Here is a 17,970-nt window from a genome sequence, read left to right on the forward strand (position 1 = left end):
CCCAGGAAGATCCCACATGCTGTGGAGCAACCAAGCCCGTGCGCCACAACTACTGAGCCTGCGCTCTAGAGCCCGCGAGCCACAACTACTGAGCCCGCGAGCCACAACTACTGAGCCCATGCACCCAGAGCCCGTGCTCCACAACAAGAGAAGCCACCGCAATGAGAAGCCCGCGCACCGCAACAAAGAGTAGCCCGCACTCGCCGCAACTAGAGAAAGCCTGTGTGCAGCAACGAAGACCCAACGCAACCAAAAATAAAAACAATAAATTTATTTTAAAAAATAAACAACTAACATACAATTTCATGAGCACTGTCTCATATCATTAACATTCTTCAAGTAGTTTTATATGGCTGCCTACTACTGCATTGTATGGATGTACCGTAATTCACTTAACTAGCTCCCTGCTACTGGGAAAAGTTGAGTCCAGTTTTTCAGAAAGATAAATAGCACCACATTGAACAATTTTGTGCACACCTATCTCCCCACATTTCTGATTATTTCCTTTAGATAGAATCCCAGAAGTCAATCAAAAGTATGAAAATCCCCCCAAATCATGCTTTCCAGAAAGAGTACACCAATTGTAGTTCTAGTAACAGGACAGTAGAGCAATCTACCATATCTCTGTTGACACCGAGCAATGTCATTTTTAACCTTCAGTAATTTTAGAGCTAGAAAAAGGGCATCTCATTTACATTTTTATTAGCATTTTTATTATTGTTATTATTGGGATTGTTACCGGTGGTCGGCACTTGACTTGAATGCCTCACCTTAGCCGCACGTGGCATCCCGGGAAGGTAGGCCCCCTTATCCTCACTCTACAGAGGGAGAAACTGAGGCCAAATTAAGTGACTTTCACGAGGTCAAACAACCATCTCTCAGCGCCAGGATCAAAGCCCAAAGCCCACCCATCTAATGATTCTACCATGCTGGTTATTCTTGGAGTCAAACATATTCCCATGTGTTTTTAGCCACCGTATTTCTTCTTCTCAGAACCGGAGTAAATTTATTTGTGTAGAAAAATAGCCCTCAGCATTTCGGGTGTTTTGACACTCCACCCTTGTACCAAGATTCACGCATCACCCACACCTCTTGCTGCCTCAGCCCAACCCAAACTGCCACCCATCTCCCCACAAGTCAAGGATGACACAGGGTCTCCCCTCTACATTGAAAAGAGTTTATACAGGGAGGGGGGAGGGTAAGCTGGGACAAAGTGAGAGAGTGGCATGGACATACATACACTACCAAATGTAAAATAGATAGCTAGTGGGAAGCAGCCGCATAGCACAGGGAGATCAGCTCGGTGCTTTGTGACCACCTAGAGGGGTGGGATAGGGAGGGTGGGAGGGAGGGAGATGCAAGAGGGAGGAGATATGGGGATAAATGTATATGTATAGCTGATTCACTTTGTTATATAGCAGAAACTAACACACCATTGCAAAGCAATTATACTCCAATAAAGATGTTAAAAAAAGAAAGAAAGAAAGAAAGAAAAGAGTTTAAACTGGCTTCACCTGAGCCCTCGTGAGGTTAGTCAGAATGCCCTGGAATTGAACTTAACCTCGAGTGGGAGATATCCTTTCACAGTCAAAGAAGGATCAACCCTACAGGACCCATAACACAGAGCAGCTTGAAAGCACAGCACTCACAAGGGCCCATTCTATCGGACCACCCATTCCTTTCCTTGTGGAGGCAAGGCGAGATGTCGATGCGTCTCTCCACACAGAGGTAGGAGCATCTCCTGGCCAGACAGCTCCCGTGATGCTCAAGTTCACAGCCAGGCCAGCACCTGCCCACCACGGCCACTCCTCAGAGGCCCAGGGAAGTGTGTGCCAGTCCCCCTCCATGGGCTGAATCCCCTCAAAGGATGGAAGCCAGGAAGCGCTGCCCTAAGCAGGGGACATTCCTCCACCCCAAGCCCTGCACCAAGCAGCTGGAAGGGAGGCCATGGGGGAGCTTCCTTCCTTTGAAGTCACCTGCTCACCCAGGAATTCATGCTGCAGAAAAGTTCTGCAGGATCATAAGCCAGCCTTGCGCCTGCCTCGGAGCTCACTCTGCAATTCACAGCGACCACTGGCTTGATTCAGCTCAGGTAGGGGGACGGATAGGATTTTCACACAAATCACTTGATTTGTATGAGAAATCTGTGCTCCTGCTGTTCTAAGCATTGCAGGGGTTTTTGGTTCCGCTAAATCGCTCTCAATATTATGGTTCTTGCAGCTTTCCAGAGTTTCCTGCCCAGGATTATTTTTTGAAGGCACTGCACTCTTTGGCAATGCTACGTTTGTTCTTCTCTGGTACCTTGACCAGCAATATTTGGGAGAAAGGGCTTGAGCTCTGAAACCCCAAAACAGGTATTCCAAACTTTTTATTAAGCACTCTGGGACCTCGGTAGCGGAACCACACGGAATCTATCGCCTGGCTCCTCCTGACCCCAGCCCACGACCCTGGCCCTCCCTGAGCCATCCTTAGAGAGCAACGACCCCCCTACTACCATCATCACCTTGTATAACTTCCCAGGCATCACTGAGCCCTCGCTGCATTACAGTGCAGTGCTGGAACTCTACAGCTAATACTCATCTAACCCCTGCAACACAGCTCCGAGGTGGGTACCAGGAGGTCATGCAGAGCTGGGGAAACTGAGGTTTGGAGCAGAGCCACAGGGGCGACGTGAGCTGTGTATGCGGAGATGCCTTGGGTTAGATAAACTTGGGGTCCCTACACCTCTGTGCTTCCAGATCCTCTATTTTATCTCAAACAGAACCTCCAGGAACGAGATTTGGAGAAAAGATGGGCGATCCCTCTTCCTGGACCAGCCCTGAACCACAAATTCCTCACTGCCTTTATCGCTCCCACAAAGGACTTTGTCCCCTAGGTGAGCATGACGTTTTGGACCCTTTGCCATCCAAGAAGAATGGCCCCTCAGAAAAACCGACAGACCCAGGGCCAGTCACGTGTCCCGTCCGAGGCCACCCCCCTTCCTGGCTTCACTGACAGTGCACAAGGCATCTCCTCTGAAGCTCCCTGAGCAAACACTGCCACCCCCACTGCCGTGAGCGTCCTCAGTCCCCTCAGCACAGCCTGGGTCAAGCTCATCTGCCCGGCTTTTCTGGTGATGTGTGACCTTGGACTGTTCTCTTTGCCTAAGCCCCAGGTCACCCTGTAATCCCACGCCTTGCCTGGGCTGCTTTACTGACTCTTTCCCGACGGACATCTAAGGAGAACGAAGAAGATATTCTATGTCTTCACGGTTTATATTTGCACTTCACACTTCCCAAGGCCTCCTATCCTAACGGGAGAGACCGCGTGCTCAGCCCACCCTGAGCCCCACCCCATGTCCAGATCATGTGACCTGGGTGCCCCCTTCTTTCCCCAGAACATCTTAAAAAACTAGAGAGAGGAATCTTCCTCTCATTCCTGCCTCCCTCCTGCCTTATAGGAAGATGTAAAAAAAAAAAACAATAAGTCTCAAAAAACAAAAAAAAAAGCTTTAGGAGGAGAGAGCAGGAAGTGCAGTAATCATCCCCCAGCTCTCCTCCATCCCTGGCCAAGGGGCTCTCGGGACCTCACCCAACTGTCTGATTTCTGAGGATTGTCATAATGCCGGGCAAGCCATTCCATTTCTTCAAAATGCAATTGTAGCCAAAAAAAAAAAAACAAGGTAACTATGAGCGGTGATGGAGGTTATCTAGACTTACTGTGGTGGTCATTTCACAATACATAGAAATACTGAATTATTATGCTGTATGCCTGAAACACATAATTTTATACGTCAATTACATCTCGATTTTTGAAGAATACAGTCCTACAAGAGTCACCTGGGCAGACAGCCCCAGGCCTGCTGGAATCTGAGAATAAGTTTTGAGGACTCTCGATCCACACCCTCCCCTTGGCCTTATTAATTCAGTCATAACTCTAGAGAATTTACAAGGCCCCTTTTACAGTGAGAGCCTGGGCAGAAACCTTTTAATTTTGATTTAGAGACTCAAACTCTCTCTGTCACTGTCTCCCGTCCCCTCCCTCGGGGCTCCGGGGGCATCTCTCTCCATGGACCACGGGCTGAGGTCAATCCCTGCCTCTGTCACAGCTCTTGATCCTAGTCACAGAGAAAATGAAGCTACAGGAGAGAGTGCCCTCGACGATTCCCCCCACCCCACCCCACCAGTGCCTCTGACCACGGCTGTCCATCCTCCCTCAGCCGCCAGCGAAGGCCACGCCTGGCCCTACGCACTGCATCCCTGCATCCCGTCCCCTCCCCCACAGCCATCGCCCAGCAGGGCTCGCCTCCTTCCCTGCATCACCTCTGTGTTCTCTCCACTGGACCATCTCCATCTGCACACAGACACCCTGATATATTTCCCATTTTAAGGGGGAAATACTGACTTTGACCAAACAACCTACACTTAACCATTCACTTCTTTGCACCCTTTACAACCACACTCCTCCACAAAGTCCTCCACCAGACCGGCAAGCCGCACTCCCTCCGTCCTCCGCCAGGCCTCCCCTCCAACCTGCTCCACCTAGCGTGCTCCCAACAGCTCCCCCAAGGCCTCCACGGGCCAGCGTCAACTCTCCATCCTCCTCTTACACCAGCAGCATCTGACCGTGCTGATCACCCCCTCCCTGAAAATTGCTCCCCTTGGGAAACAGGCCCTCCGGGGTCCCCTCTTCTCTCCTGCGCTGCTCCCTGCTGGTTCATCTTCATGGCCTAGATCCAGGGTCAGCAAACATGGCCCTCGGGCAGCTGCCTGTTGTTATAAATAAAGTTTTATTGAACACAGACACACACGTTCATGTGTCATCTGTGGCTGCTTTTGTGCTACAAGGGCAGGATTGAGTCACTGCAGCAAAGTCTGAAATATTTATGATCTGGTCCTTTAAGAAAAACGTGGCCGATTCCTATCCCAGACCCCTAAATGCGGGAGTTCCAGAACCCAGTGTTTAGAGCTTCTCTATCCACACTCACCCTCCAGGTGGTCCCATCTGGTCCCACACTTGCAGTATTATCAGGACACTGATAACTCCCAAGAGTTTTCTCCAGCGTAGAAAACTCTTCTCTCAACCCCAGACCCATCATCCTGCTGACTGGTGGATTGCATTTAGGTGCTTGGCATCTCCCCAGACAAACGCCTCCCTTCCTGTTTCCCCCCAGTTTGCTCCCCCCACAAGCCTTCCCATCTCATGCTAAAAACCTTGGAAGTCATTCTAGAACCTCTTTTTCTCTCAAACCTCACATTCAACTCATCAGCAAATCCTGCTGCTTCCACCTTCAAAATATATGCAGAATTTGCCCACTAACCCCTCCATTGCTCCTGCCCTAATCCAAGGCGCCCCCTCTCTCGCCAGGGTCACTGCCTCCAGGCAGCCCTCCTGGAGGTGTTCTCAACGCTGCCTCACACACAGCGGCCAGAGTGATCCGTTTCCATTGAAACTATGTCAGTCCTCTGCTCAAAACTTTCCAGTGGTTTGAAGAAGGGCAGCCTGGCCTCAGGGTCTGTCTGAGCTTCAGGGCCCCTCCTGGGTGGACGGCTTCCCCCCAGACAGCCACATGGACCCTCCTCCACTGCACTGGGTCTCCACTCCAGGGTCACTTTACTACCGAGGGCCCCCGGGGCACACCCTCTCCACACCCCCCAACCCCTTGCTCTGCTTGCTTTTTCCCACTGCACTGCCTGACCTTCCTACATGCTTTCTCACTTGTTTGCATCTGTCCCTCCACTAGAGCGGAAGCCCCGAGAGGACAGGCACTGCGTCGGGTTTGTCCCCTCTGTATTCTCAGCGCTGAGAACAGTGCTTGTCAATCCTCAGCGTTCTGAGCAACGAACAAGTGGACACATGCATTTCAGAAGCCCCCTCCCCTCTTGAGGGAGCAAAAGGATGGGGAAAAGAAGCACGTGGCTTCCGTCGTGGAGAAATCAGACAGGGCCACAGCGCAGAGCTCTCCCAGCCCTGAGGCGGCAGCACCCCGCACTGACCTGCCCCAGGGACCGGACTGACACAAGCCCGTCCCCACGGACCAGGGAACTGCCCACCAGCTGCTTTCCAAATCCCTCTCTGCAAGCCTCCCGGAAGCCAGGAGGCTGCTCTGGGGACCCACGGCGCAGCAGCACCTCCTCCGTCCCCGCTGCAGGCCCCCAGGCTACCCTGACCCACAGGGTGAGCCACGAGTCATGGCAGACGATGCAGCAGGCTTGGAATCCACCACTCACCAGCTGTATTACCTTGTGAGTCTTAACCAGTCCAAGTCTCACTTTCCTCTCTGTACAAGGAAGGTGATGAGCAAACGCTTCTAAATTTGACAATACAGTCAGTCCTTCGCGTCCACGGGTTCCTCACCCCTGGATATGGGGGTGGTGGGGGAGACTACGTGGACTTGAGCATCTGTGAAGTTTGGGGTCCATGAGGGTCCTGGAACCCATCCCCTGTGGATACCAAGGGAGGACTGTAAAGGGTGGTCTCAGACTCTTTTTACTTCTTATTTGTGTCTTTATCCCACTTAAAGGTCTACTGTGTAAAGAGAGGTTGTGCTTAGGGCTTTCTATGTGTTGTAAACTGCTCCCTCATTTCCAGACATCCCTCTTGCGTTCCCACCTATCGCCCTTCCGCTCCCGTTTCTTCTTCTCTTTTTATCTCACAACTTTTCCTTCCTCTTCCCACATTCTGAAAACCCTGAGGTCCAGGCAGGCGGGGAGGCCGGGCAGAATCGGACCCAGCCTAACCCGCCTCCCTCTCCTCTTGGAAACCCACACGGCAATTTCACATCAGCAGGAAGAAAACCGAGAGAGAGAGAGAGAGAGAGAGAGAGAGAGAGAGAGAGAGAGAGAGAGAGAGGGAGAGAGAGAGGGAAGGGGGGAGAGAGGGAGAGAGGGAGAGAGGGAGACAGAGAGAGAGGGAGAGAGGGGGAGATGGAGAGGGAGAGAGAGAGAGAGGAAGAGAGAGATGGAGAGAGAGAGAAAGAGGGAGAGAGAGAGGGAAGGGGGAGAGAGGGAGAAAGAGAGAGAGAGAGAGGGAGAGAAGGGGAGATGGAGAGGGAGAGAGAGAGAGAGGGAGAGAGAGAGGGAGACGGAGAGGGGGAGGGAGAGAGACAGAGACAGAGAGAGACAGAGAGAGACAGAGAGAGGGAGACAGAGAGAGGGAGACAGAAAGAGAGAGAGAGAGGGAGAGGGAGAGAAAGACAGAGAGAGACAGAGGGAGACAGAGAGAGGGAGACGGAGAGAGAGGGAGAGAGAGAGGGAAGGGGGGAGAGAGGGAGAAAGAGAGAGAGATAGAGAGGGAGAGAGAGAGAGGGAGAGAGAGGGAGAGGGAGAAAGAGAGAGAGGGAGACAGAGAGGGAGACAGAGAGGGAGACAGAGAGGGAGACAGAGAGAGGGAGACAGAGAGAAGGGAGACAGAAAGAGAGAGAGAGAGAGGGAGATGGAGAGGGGGAGGGAGGGAGAGAGAGACAGAGACAGAGAGACAGAGAGGGAGACAGAGAGAGAGGGAGAGAGAGAGGGAAGGGGGGAGAGAGGGAGAAAGAGAGAGAGAGAGAGGGAGAGAGGGAGACAGGGAGACAGAGAGAGGGAGAGAGAGAGAGAGAGAGACAAAGAGAGAGGGAGAGAGAGGGAGAGAGACAAAGAGAGAGGGAGAGAGAGAGACAGAGGGAGAGAGAGAGAGAGGGAGACAGAGAGAGAGAGAGAGAGGGAGATGGAGAGAGAGGGAGGGAGAGAGGGAGAGAGAGGGAGACAGAGAGGGAGACAGAGAGAAGGAGGGAGAGAGGTGGTGCAAGGGGGCAAATCCATATGAAAACCTCCAACCCATTCCCCCCTCCCCCCCTCCCCCGTCCTCCCTCTCCCCCACCCTCACCCCCTCCCTCACCCCCCTCGCCCCCTCCCCCACCCCTCGCTGCCTCCCCCACCCCTCGCCCCCTCCTCACAGAGCGCACTGTCCGCAGCTGATTAAACAGAAGGGCTTTCTGAGAACTGAGCAAAGCCTGGAACCCCCCGGGCTTCTCAGCAGCCCTGACACCCACGCTGGCTCTGGGCTCGAGACCACCACTCACACCAAGGATGTCCCTCCTTCTGTCCAAACCATCCTCACACTTCAGTGCTCGGTGTTCAGGACGTCCCCAGCCTTCTGTGACCACCCACACGGCCACGGACACCCACTTTCTCAGCACCGACACCCGGCCATGAGCTCGGTCTCGGTGAGTACACCTGGGACCGGAAGTCATCTCACCTGTGCTGCCGCTGACCCCTCCAGTGTCCACCAGGGACACAGGACCCCCTGCCCACCCCTCTGTGGCCCAGGACACACAGGCCAGAAGGCGCCCTGCTGGTTACGAGGTCAGGCGGTATTTATTTGCAGGACGAATTTCTGGCTCTTTCCATGCTGACGCTTCTGCCTGCTGCCCGTACAACCTGGGGAGAGTGGCTTTGCCTTTCCGGGTATCAATTTCTTCCCCACCCACCTGCAAGGCTTGTGAACACTGAACACCATACACACGCGCGTTACTATTAAACTAAATAGGGCGGCAACTCGGCCACGCGGCCCACACCCCTCCTCAGCGCGCCCGACCTTCTGGCAGCCCGGCCGCTTTTCCAATTAAGCCCGAGGAAGCCCCAAGGATGTGCCTATCAGAGCTGCCACCTGCCCCACCGAGGGAAGACACCCCAGAGCCTCCGCGTGGCCGGGCACACACCGCGGAGCTGCCCAGCTGCGACTTCCACCGGGAGCCGACGCTCAGGCGGCCCGGAGTGGATGCAACAAAGGAAACCACAGCGGGAAGCGAAGGCATTTCAGAAAAGCTGCGACCAAAACGCGACCCCGGGAGCCAGAAGCAGGAGGTGCAGCACCTGAAGGCCCTTCTCCACGCGTAACAGCTGCCAGTGCACGCGCTCAGTCTTAATTAATAAGGGAGTCGCGCACAAGGCGTGGCTTCTGGGAAGCGGGGAGGCCAGCGCCACACCTTCCTGGTGGAAATCTGCCCCCGACTCCACAGCACCCGCAGCCCCACACCACTGCCCACCTGCACAGGCTCCGACATCCCCGTTCCCCGTGACCCGGCCCTGCCACTCGCTGGCTTTGTGACCCTGGACGAGCCTCAGCCTGTCAGAGCCTCAACGTCTCGACTGGGGAATCAGCAGGTATCCATGATGCCTGTCAACACACCGCCTGAAATGCTAGGGTGGGCCTGACCCCTATAGACGCGGCCTGGGGTTGAGGTGGGGAGAAAAGAGCAGGGTGCTACCGCCCAGGGTCCCCATGTCCTGCCCAGAGATGCCGCACCCTCGACACTCGGCCCTGACGGATGCGGGGAAGCACGTGCTGAGTGGCCTGTGCACATTGGTCTGACCTGGGGGTCAGGTCTGCGGGTCCACCCCGCCCCGTGGGATGCTTTTCAGTGAGAACAGAGGACCGGATCCATTGCTACATGTGGAGTCTCTGCTTGAACATTCATGGTTTGAGGAAGTGACTTAGCGTGTTTTTCTCATCTGTAAAATAGCACATTTACTGTGGGAAATTTGGGAAATAAAGAAAAGTTGAACAAAATAAAAAACAGTGCCTCCTAAAACCCGAAGAGAACCGCTGTTATCCCTTCGATATATCTGTAATCCGTTTATTTTTTCTTGACTGTATACATCTTTTTGTTTTTACAAAACTGCATTTATACCCTATACGTTTTTAAACCTTTCTTTACTTGATATATACGGTTAGCGTTTTCCCATATCCTTATCCATTACTGAGTGTCATGTTAATAGCTTCCTTAATTTCCCTTTTATATATGCACCATATTAGATTTAACTAATCCCCCCATACAATGTTTTGTTATAATGAGTAATGCTGAAAGGAATATCCTTGGTTAGAACTATTTTGCACAGCTCTGATGATTTCCTTAGGATAAATTCCTAGAAGCAGAATGGCTAACTGGTTCAATGGGTACGTTTTTAAGACATGTCGCTTACGTTTGCAAATTATCTTCCCACAAGCTAAGTCTGAAAACATCCATTTGCCGGTACTCTTAACAGCACTGATACCCATTTTCCTTTTTGCTCATCTGCTAGCTGGGCAATAATATCTTGCTTTTAATTCTGTATTTTAGTGATTAGTGAGGTCGGACACTTTGGCATAGTTTTCTGGACGTTTCTCCTTCTTTGCATGTGAATGATCTCTTTACATCCTCTGCCCACTTCTCTATCAGGGGACAGGCTGATTGGTTAATACTCTATGGAGAAGAGAATTAGTCCACAGCCGCCTCTGATGATTCTGCCCCTGTGTTTAAAAGTCCCCTCCATTAAGGCATTAATGCTAATGCTACCTTATACCCTTTTCCTGTTGTTTAAACCCATTTGCTCTCATCCTGTCTTCGGGGGGGGCACCCCTCTCTTTCATCTAATAGTGGGACCTTCCCTCTCACCTGTCAGCCCCTTCTCCAGGGATGAATAATTCCTCTTCATTTTTGCCTGATCTAGTGTAACTCATGAAGCCAGAGGATCACCCTCTGACGGTCCCTCACCGTCTTAGACTTCTTCCTCCAGGCCCTCATGCTTTCTCCCCTGAACAGCAGCAAATGACTTCGGACCCGGCTTCTGCATCCCAGGCTTGCCCCTCCCCAACCTCACCACCCCACCCCACCCCCACGCTCTCCATTCCCATCTCATTTTCCCTAAATGCAAACGTGACTGTCTTTTCCTGCCTAAAACCCTTCCGCCCCTGCGTTTGGCCAGCTGGTCCCTCCCTACCTGGGGCACCGGTACCTCCTCCTCCCACACCCCCCAAACATCCCTCGTGTACTCAGATGGAGCCACTCCAAGTGTTACCCACGGGGCGCTGGCGCCCGCTGCTTCCTGCTTCTGGGTCTTGACCTGTGGCTGCCCTGTCTCCCCCAGCCACCTGGGGGGATCCGGTTTATTTGTCAGGTCCCCCCGCCCCCCACCGTGTTCCTCTCTGCAGGAGGCCTCCTCTGACCACGCCAAGTAAGGGCACCCAGTGCAGCCTGCATCCGGACCCCCCACTGTCACGCTTACGACACCGCCTTGTATCGGTAGCGCACAGCACCCACACTGAGGGCAGAAGTGACAAGTCAGCTGAACGTCCTTCTGAATAAAAAGGACATGGGGGAAGCAGGGCTGGGACGAGAGCACCCTGGGCTGGGACTGGTGACCCAGGTTCCACGCAGTGGTCCACAGCACGCGTGGGCTCTGGACAAGACACTTCACCAGTCACCTTTACCCAACGAAACAGAATTTTGAATTTCACTTGGATTCTCGTTTCTAAGAGAAGCTTCTGCAACGTGGGGCTGAAATTCTACCTTCCTTCTGGCCAGACTTGATTCACCCTTGGGCAGACGCACCTCCTGGATGCTCGGAGGCCCAGGGCAGGGTGCACACTTCCGCAGAGGGGGGCTGTCTCAGGGCCCAGAGGCTCCCTCTCCTTCTGTGGACGAGCTCCGCAGCCCCCGGGTTTCCTGTCTTCCCCCGGCTACCCACCCCTCCTCTCTCTTCGTCATCTTCGCAAGCTCTCTCCATCCCTCAAGCCTGTCTCACATGCAGGGTAGCCCAGCCCCCGGTGGCTCACGGTGTCCTCTCCCGCTTTGGCCTCTCTGCATCTTCTCTCCCGGCCATTCCTTGGACAGACAGCCCCCTTGGCTGCCTCCGGGGCTGACGTTCCTTCCACAGAGGTTCCCTCGGAACAAGGTAGGAAGAATCACACCTACCTTGTTCCTGGAAGACCCCACCCTGACCCCCGGTACCTGCCTCAGTGCTCAGGAAGCCTTCATCAGCACAAAGACACGCCCGCGGGCTGTGGGTGTGCAAGGATCGTGCCCTCCCCGCCGAGCACTCACCCCTAGCTAGCCCAGCACAAACCTTAGTGTTTTAGCCCTTTTTTTTTTTCAAATAAAATATGTATTCACTTGGTGATGCTCATTTCACCAATTCATCTTGCTGCCTACACGGCTCAAAGCACCACAGGGCAAAGCGGTCCCCAGCCTCTGCCTGGCTCTCCAGAGGGCCAGCCTCTGTGTTCATCCCCAGGCTGCTGGCTAGACAGCATCCCTCCACTACCATCCCTGGGCCCCCAGGGAGCCAGCCTCTGGGCCCTGAGACAGCCCCCCTCTGCGGAAGTGTGCACCCTGCCCTGAGCCTCCAAGCATCCAGGAGGTGCGTCTGCCCAAAAGTGAATCAAGTCTGGCCAGAAGGAAGGTAGAATTTCAGCCCCACGTTGTAGAAGCTTCCCTTAGAAATGAGAATCCAAGAGAAATTCAGAATTCTGTTTTGCTGGGTAAAGGTGACTGGTGACGTGTCTTGTCCAGAGCCCACACATGCTGTGGACCACTTTTATTTCATTTATCCTATGAGGAGTTGGAACTCGACATCTAAAGGCTCTTGCCTTCATAAGCTGCCGATTAAGTCATCCTTTATTTTTTGCCTCTCTCTCTTCCTGGTCCCCGCAGTTCTACCCCATCCCCTCCTCTCCTCCCCAGTGTCTGGCATGCATCCTGCCAACCCTGGCCTTGCAGAAGCCCCTTCCCATCCAATGACAGGGACCAAAGTGTCTGCCATGTAAACCAGGGAAGCCGGAGTTGGTTACACGGTATCAGTAATGGGCACTCAATGACCACTGCAGACTGCAGGGCTCCCTGTCTCTGCCATTTGGATAGATAGAGGCAGCAGCCCAGAAAAAGGAAATGGCCCTTCAATTTCGAAACAAGGAAAGAAATGAGCTACAAAGCAGGTAACACTGACTGGGGATGGAGGACCTTGATTCTGATCCCGGCTCTGCCATCGGGTCACCGTGTGACAACGCCAGGCCTCTCACCTCTCTGGGCCTCGTTCGCCACATCTGGAAATGAAAGGTTAGACCTGAGGAGAGGTCCTCAAGCCACAGACAGGGTCTGGCCCTCAGGCAGCGGCAGGAGGGCAGCTCGGATTGGTCGGCTCCGTCCCTCGGACTGACTCTCGGTCCCTTTGATGCCCCAGAGCACAGGCGAGGTCTCAGAGACATAAACAAGGACCCTCATCAGGCATGGGCCAGGATCCCTGCACTAGACGGCCCCTGCCTGTCGCCTCACCACAGTCCCCTGCCTCGCCCTCCAGCTGAATCTCCTGCTCATCCGTTTCCTAAAGATCATCATGGAGGCTCCGAACCTTCCCTTTTTAACAGCTCTTGCTGATGGAAAATTCTTCCTCATACCTAATCTAAGTCCATCTGCTGCAATTTCTATCTATTTTCTCTCGTTCAGTCCTTACTGGAGATGGAGAACAGCTGGTCGCCATCCTCCATATAACATCCCCTCCTAAACCAAAATCAGTTATTACATCACCCCTCAGCCTGTTTTCCTTCTGGTACAGCATCCACCATTCCTTCCGACCTGCCTGCATGGAACTCCGGCTCTGGGAGCGTCGCTGAACGCCGTGGCCGGCGCCAGAGCAGCTCTGTAAAGCCGAGTCCTTCTGGAGCTGTTACATCCCCAGCTGGATTTAGGACCCGGGTGGCAAAATGCAGAGAGAAGGTCAGAGCAGAAAAGGATGGATGAGAACACAGTCCAAGCCCCGGGCTTTACAGGAAGGTCAGAAAAGGAAAATAGATGCAGTGCCCAAGGTCCAATCTGAGGAATCCAGCTTCAGCTGCTGGACCCCAAATCCTGCCAGCGCTACGCCCCGAGTAACTGCAGCGTATCCACGGGTAAGAGCGAAACGAGCCTTAACGGAAAAGCAAGGAGCCACAATCGCACAGACGCTCCCGATCCACACTCACGTCCCCCATCCCGTTAGCAGACAAATGAAACTCCACCCTGAATACCACTAAGAGCTCAAACACTGTTAACTATTCACACTTTAGTACGAATAAGTCAACTGATCCTAACTCTTGATAGAGAGGTTTAGGGGTGAGAACAAAAAACAAAGAATGGGAGACTGACCAAACAAACGCCACCACGTGCTGGTTTCCAAGGTCAGTCCTGCGCATGGAGGCTACGGGAGGGTGGGGCTCAGCACAGCCAGTGGGTCTGTGCCCACCGGCCTCACACAGGGCGGCTGCACCACCCCAGGTGCCCGGTGAGGTCTAGAAATGAACACAGTGCTCCCCCAGGGCCAACGCCAGGTGCATTCCAGAATTCCTGACACCCCCGGTTCACTGTTTCAGAAGTAAGGTAAGCGTGGTGTCTAATATTAAATCTCAACCTCTAGGGTGCCCTTAAGTGATGGCAAGGAAGAACCAGAAGGGAAGAAAGAAAAGACAGGCATCTATTGGGATGAAGTAAGACGGTTCAGGTCCCAGCTTCAGTGTGAAACTGCTCCCAAAAGTGAGGAGGGAGGAAGGGACCACACAAGTGTACGGAAAAGGGAGACGGGCGAATTAGTCACTGATAATTTGGGCTACGAAATGGTCCTAAGTGAAGAACGAAGAGGAAAAATAAGAGCAGAGCGAACGCATTTCAAAACAGCGTTCACCGCATCTTGAATAAACAGAAACATCCCACTCCAACCTCTCCACCTTTCAGAGGCCACTCCAGACTTATTTCCAACCCCAGACACACCCCAGCCCCCAGGATAACTGGGAGTTCACACATCCACCAGAGAAAAAGAAGACGTTTCAACACTTAACACAATAAACGTGCTGATTTGATTTCCCCCAAACTGCAACACTAAATCTTAAGATAGAAGACTCAAAGGCTTGTCTCTGATCAAAATCTTAATATGTTTTCTACCCTACTTCAGGGGAAGTAGCGTGATTGGCACAAGATGACAAGATCAAAGCAGATTGGCAAACAGATTATTTACTGACGTGTTGATGATGAAAGGAATGGGAAAGAGAAGCAGAAAAGTAAGGAAGGGACTTTGGCCAGGTAGATGACCCAGGGCTTGTGAAAGCAGAAAGAGGAAACCCCTTCACAGCACAGTGGTTGAAGGAGAGAAATCCTGTTGGGCCAGCTGGGGAGAGACCTATGAATGGTGCCTATCCGGGGTCCAGGCTCAAGCCACCACGTCTGATGAAATGACGAGTGACAAATTTAATTTCCTGAACACTAATCAGTCCCTTCAGACACAAACAGGTGCCTGGCTTCACAAGGAACCAATCAGCCCATCACCAGCCAGCAATGAAATTCTCCGCACTGGATCACGCAGTGGTTGGACCCTGGGTTTCACGCCCCATCCGAGGTGAGGTTGCAGTGATGGGGTTTTGAGACTCTTCAATTATTCTTCAGCTCCCATTATGCTTTTTTTAGCCTAAAGTTGTTATTTTAATGATCTTTGTTCCAAATAGGGAGCTACAAGGAAGACTGCAGAGGAGGAGAGGGAAGGAGGAAAGCAAGTGTTTCCAGTGTGTCCCACTTGTACTTTGCAGCTCCCTCTGCCCCCTCCCCCACCCAGCCTTCTAGCTCCACATGAGTCACTGCTTCGGAGCCGGTTTCAAAGCCTTACTTTGGATGTCCTCTATCACGATAGAAATCTAGCAGATCGGCATCGGTGGGAGGGATCCACAATTTTGCTACCGGTCCCTGGTTCTAGATACCCCTCCAACTCCAAAGCACGTTCTCGTGTTATCACTGCCTTCATGAAAACCAAGGTGCCCCTTTTCAAAATCTCCCATCTGCTGGATGTCTTCTCTCGTGGGCTCTCTGAGGGTCACCTGCCCCAGACAGACCACAGAGGAGAAGGTCTTGGGCCAAAGATGCCCCAACAGGCAATAAAAGTTCAGCCTCCGCTCCAGCCTCCCAAACACAAAGGCATTCTCCTTTGCGGGGCTGCAAGCTTGTTTTGTTTACTGCCAGGCAACATGTACAGAGGAGAAAGCTGACTGTATCCTGACCAAGAAAAACAAAAGTCGGGCAGCTGGGTTTCTTTTTAAGCATTGTGAATAGAGCTTCAGCAATAACATCTCCCACCCGAAACGGCTATGTAAAGGAGGTAGAGGAGAAGCCCTTGTGGAGGTTGAAGAAAACAAGAATTAAAGAGTGAATGTGATTTGTGGAGCCGGAGAACAGAGGCGTCTACACCTCGGCGGGAAGGGTGTCCTGCGGACCAGGTGTCTGGAGGAGTCCTCCCAGCACATCCCCATCCTGCCAGGACTGGGAACCGAACTTCCCAGCTTCGGGTCTAGGCTAGAAGTCAGAGGGGCTCAGGGATTTGGAAGATCAGTCCTGGACCAGCAGCTTCTGAGGACCCGGCAGGTGGGAGGACACACCTGGCGGTGTGCCGTGGACCGTTCATATGGGGGCTGCCTGCCCCAAAGCAGGAAGGAAGTTTAAGACCAAGAACTTCACCTTCTCCCACGGGGACCCTGCTTCCTAGGAGGCCCACTGACCTAACACCTCCCGGGTGGCAGAATGTGGGGAGAAGGACTTCTTCTCAGGACCACAGTGGGACTACGAGCCAGCAGGGCCCTTGTCATCCTAACTGTTCCTAAATGAACAAGGATGCTACATGCCTGGACCAGCCTCCTGCCGTGGCCAGCCCTTTACTTGAAGAGTGGTCATCACAGGCAGCAGGGCTGGTGGTACCAGCAGCCCCTCAGCCCCCCATGCACCCAGAGCCTCGGGCTTCCTTAGCACCCTACAGCCTGTCCCTGGTGAGGGTGTAACCTTCACACGGGATGCAATTTCATTCCATCCCCTTTATTTCAGGACGCACCAAGCCCAGAGAGTCTTCCAGAGTTTGGGGGAGCTAATCAGTGGAGTGATGGCTTTTCCTCTGGGAACCGTTTTGTTGGTTTCTCACCAAGTTATGTGACAGGCAGACGCCCATCAGGTCAAACAGGACAGTCGCCCACACCCCAGGAAATGTCTCCTTCCACCACATTAAGTGAGCAGAGACAGAGTCGGCAAGGGGGAGGGGCGAGGAAGGAGACAGAAGTTTGAGGAAGGACTCAAGCTGAAGGTCACAAGAGTTGGGGGACAGCAGGATAAGGTAAAGTCAAGGGGGGCAGACCCTACGGTGGAAAACCCAACCAACCCATCAGGCTTCCCAGAATCAGCCACCCAGCAATGGGTCCGCCAGGAAGCAGTACATCCAGGGTTCAACCCCCTTCACCCAACAAGCCCAAATCTACACCCCAACCGGCAGGCACCCTAGCCCGAGACTAGACCTATTTCCACAGACCTGAGCGCGGCTAACTGAGAGAGTATAAACAAATCCAGTTCTAGACAGCACAGAAGTTTCCCAAACCGTCAGCTTGTTTTCCTCCCAACAAAAGACGGTGATTTCCCTCCGCTGTCACATTTCCTCCCCTAAACTTTTCTTTCTGCAACCCCTCTACAGAGGCTAAACTGCAAGCCACTGAGGACAGAAACCAAGAGCAGCCCCGCCGGGATGCAGCAGGAGTACCTTTTCCGTGGAGCAGAGGGGCCGGTGCCCGGAGGCTCGCTGCCCTGCCGAGCCGTGGAGGGCTGCTGTCGGGATGGAGCACGCTGAGGATTGCGCGTCCCTGTCTCTGCGACCAGACCCTTCGGCGGCTCGGACCAACTGTGCTAGCGCTGCACTTAGCAATTATCTGCTGGCGCTGACGCCCCGCCCTCTGCTCCTGCGATTGGCTCCCGGGTCCCGGGCAAGACTGCATTGGTTTCAGACGACCTCACTCATTGCCTTGGCTCCTACTATTATCTGAGCCATCAAAGGAAATAATTCCAGGTTTCATTGACAACCTGTAAGGCTCTTCTCCGGCCCGGTGTGGGAGCAGCCCTGGGAGTCCAGTGGAGGGAAGAGGGGCAGAGTAGAAAAAGTGGGGGTGGGAGAGAGGGAGAGCCGAGAAAGGGTGGAGGGTGAGAGAGAGAGAGGGAGGGAGAGAGGGAGGGAGGGAGAGAGAGACAGACAGAGATGGAGAGAGAGGGGGAGCTATCAAGCAATCAGATTCCTGCACCAGCATTTTAACTTCCACAAAACAGAGCCCATAGCAACAATTTTCTGGCCTTATTTTTCCCCCAACTGGTGAATGTTCCTGAGGGCAGGGAGAGATATGACGGTGGTGTTTCTGCCTGTGTAACACGGGCTCTGG

At 53.2% G+C, this 17,970-nt stretch overlaps 1 protein-coding gene across 1 annotated transcript in view; it reads right to left on the reverse strand.

The window, feature by feature from the left end:
* The window catches only part of ZMAT4 (zinc finger matrin-type 4), a 344,444-nt gene extending 327,016 nt beyond the window's left edge, over window positions 1-17,428 (reverse strand). Inside the window, exon 1 of the mRNA XM_033848811.2 lies at window positions 17,304-17,428. The gene's annotated coding sequence lies outside the window, so the exon portion shown is untranslated. The remainder of the gene's footprint in view (window positions 1-17,303) is intronic.
* Window positions 17,429-17,970: the final 542 nt, after the last annotated feature.

The sequence above is a fragment of the Tursiops truncatus genome, chromosome 21 (genome assembly GCF_011762595.2).
Source record: "Tursiops truncatus isolate mTurTru1 chromosome 21, mTurTru1.mat.Y, whole genome shotgun sequence".
NCBI classification, from domain to species: domain Eukaryota; kingdom Metazoa; phylum Chordata; class Mammalia; order Artiodactyla; family Delphinidae; genus Tursiops; species Tursiops truncatus.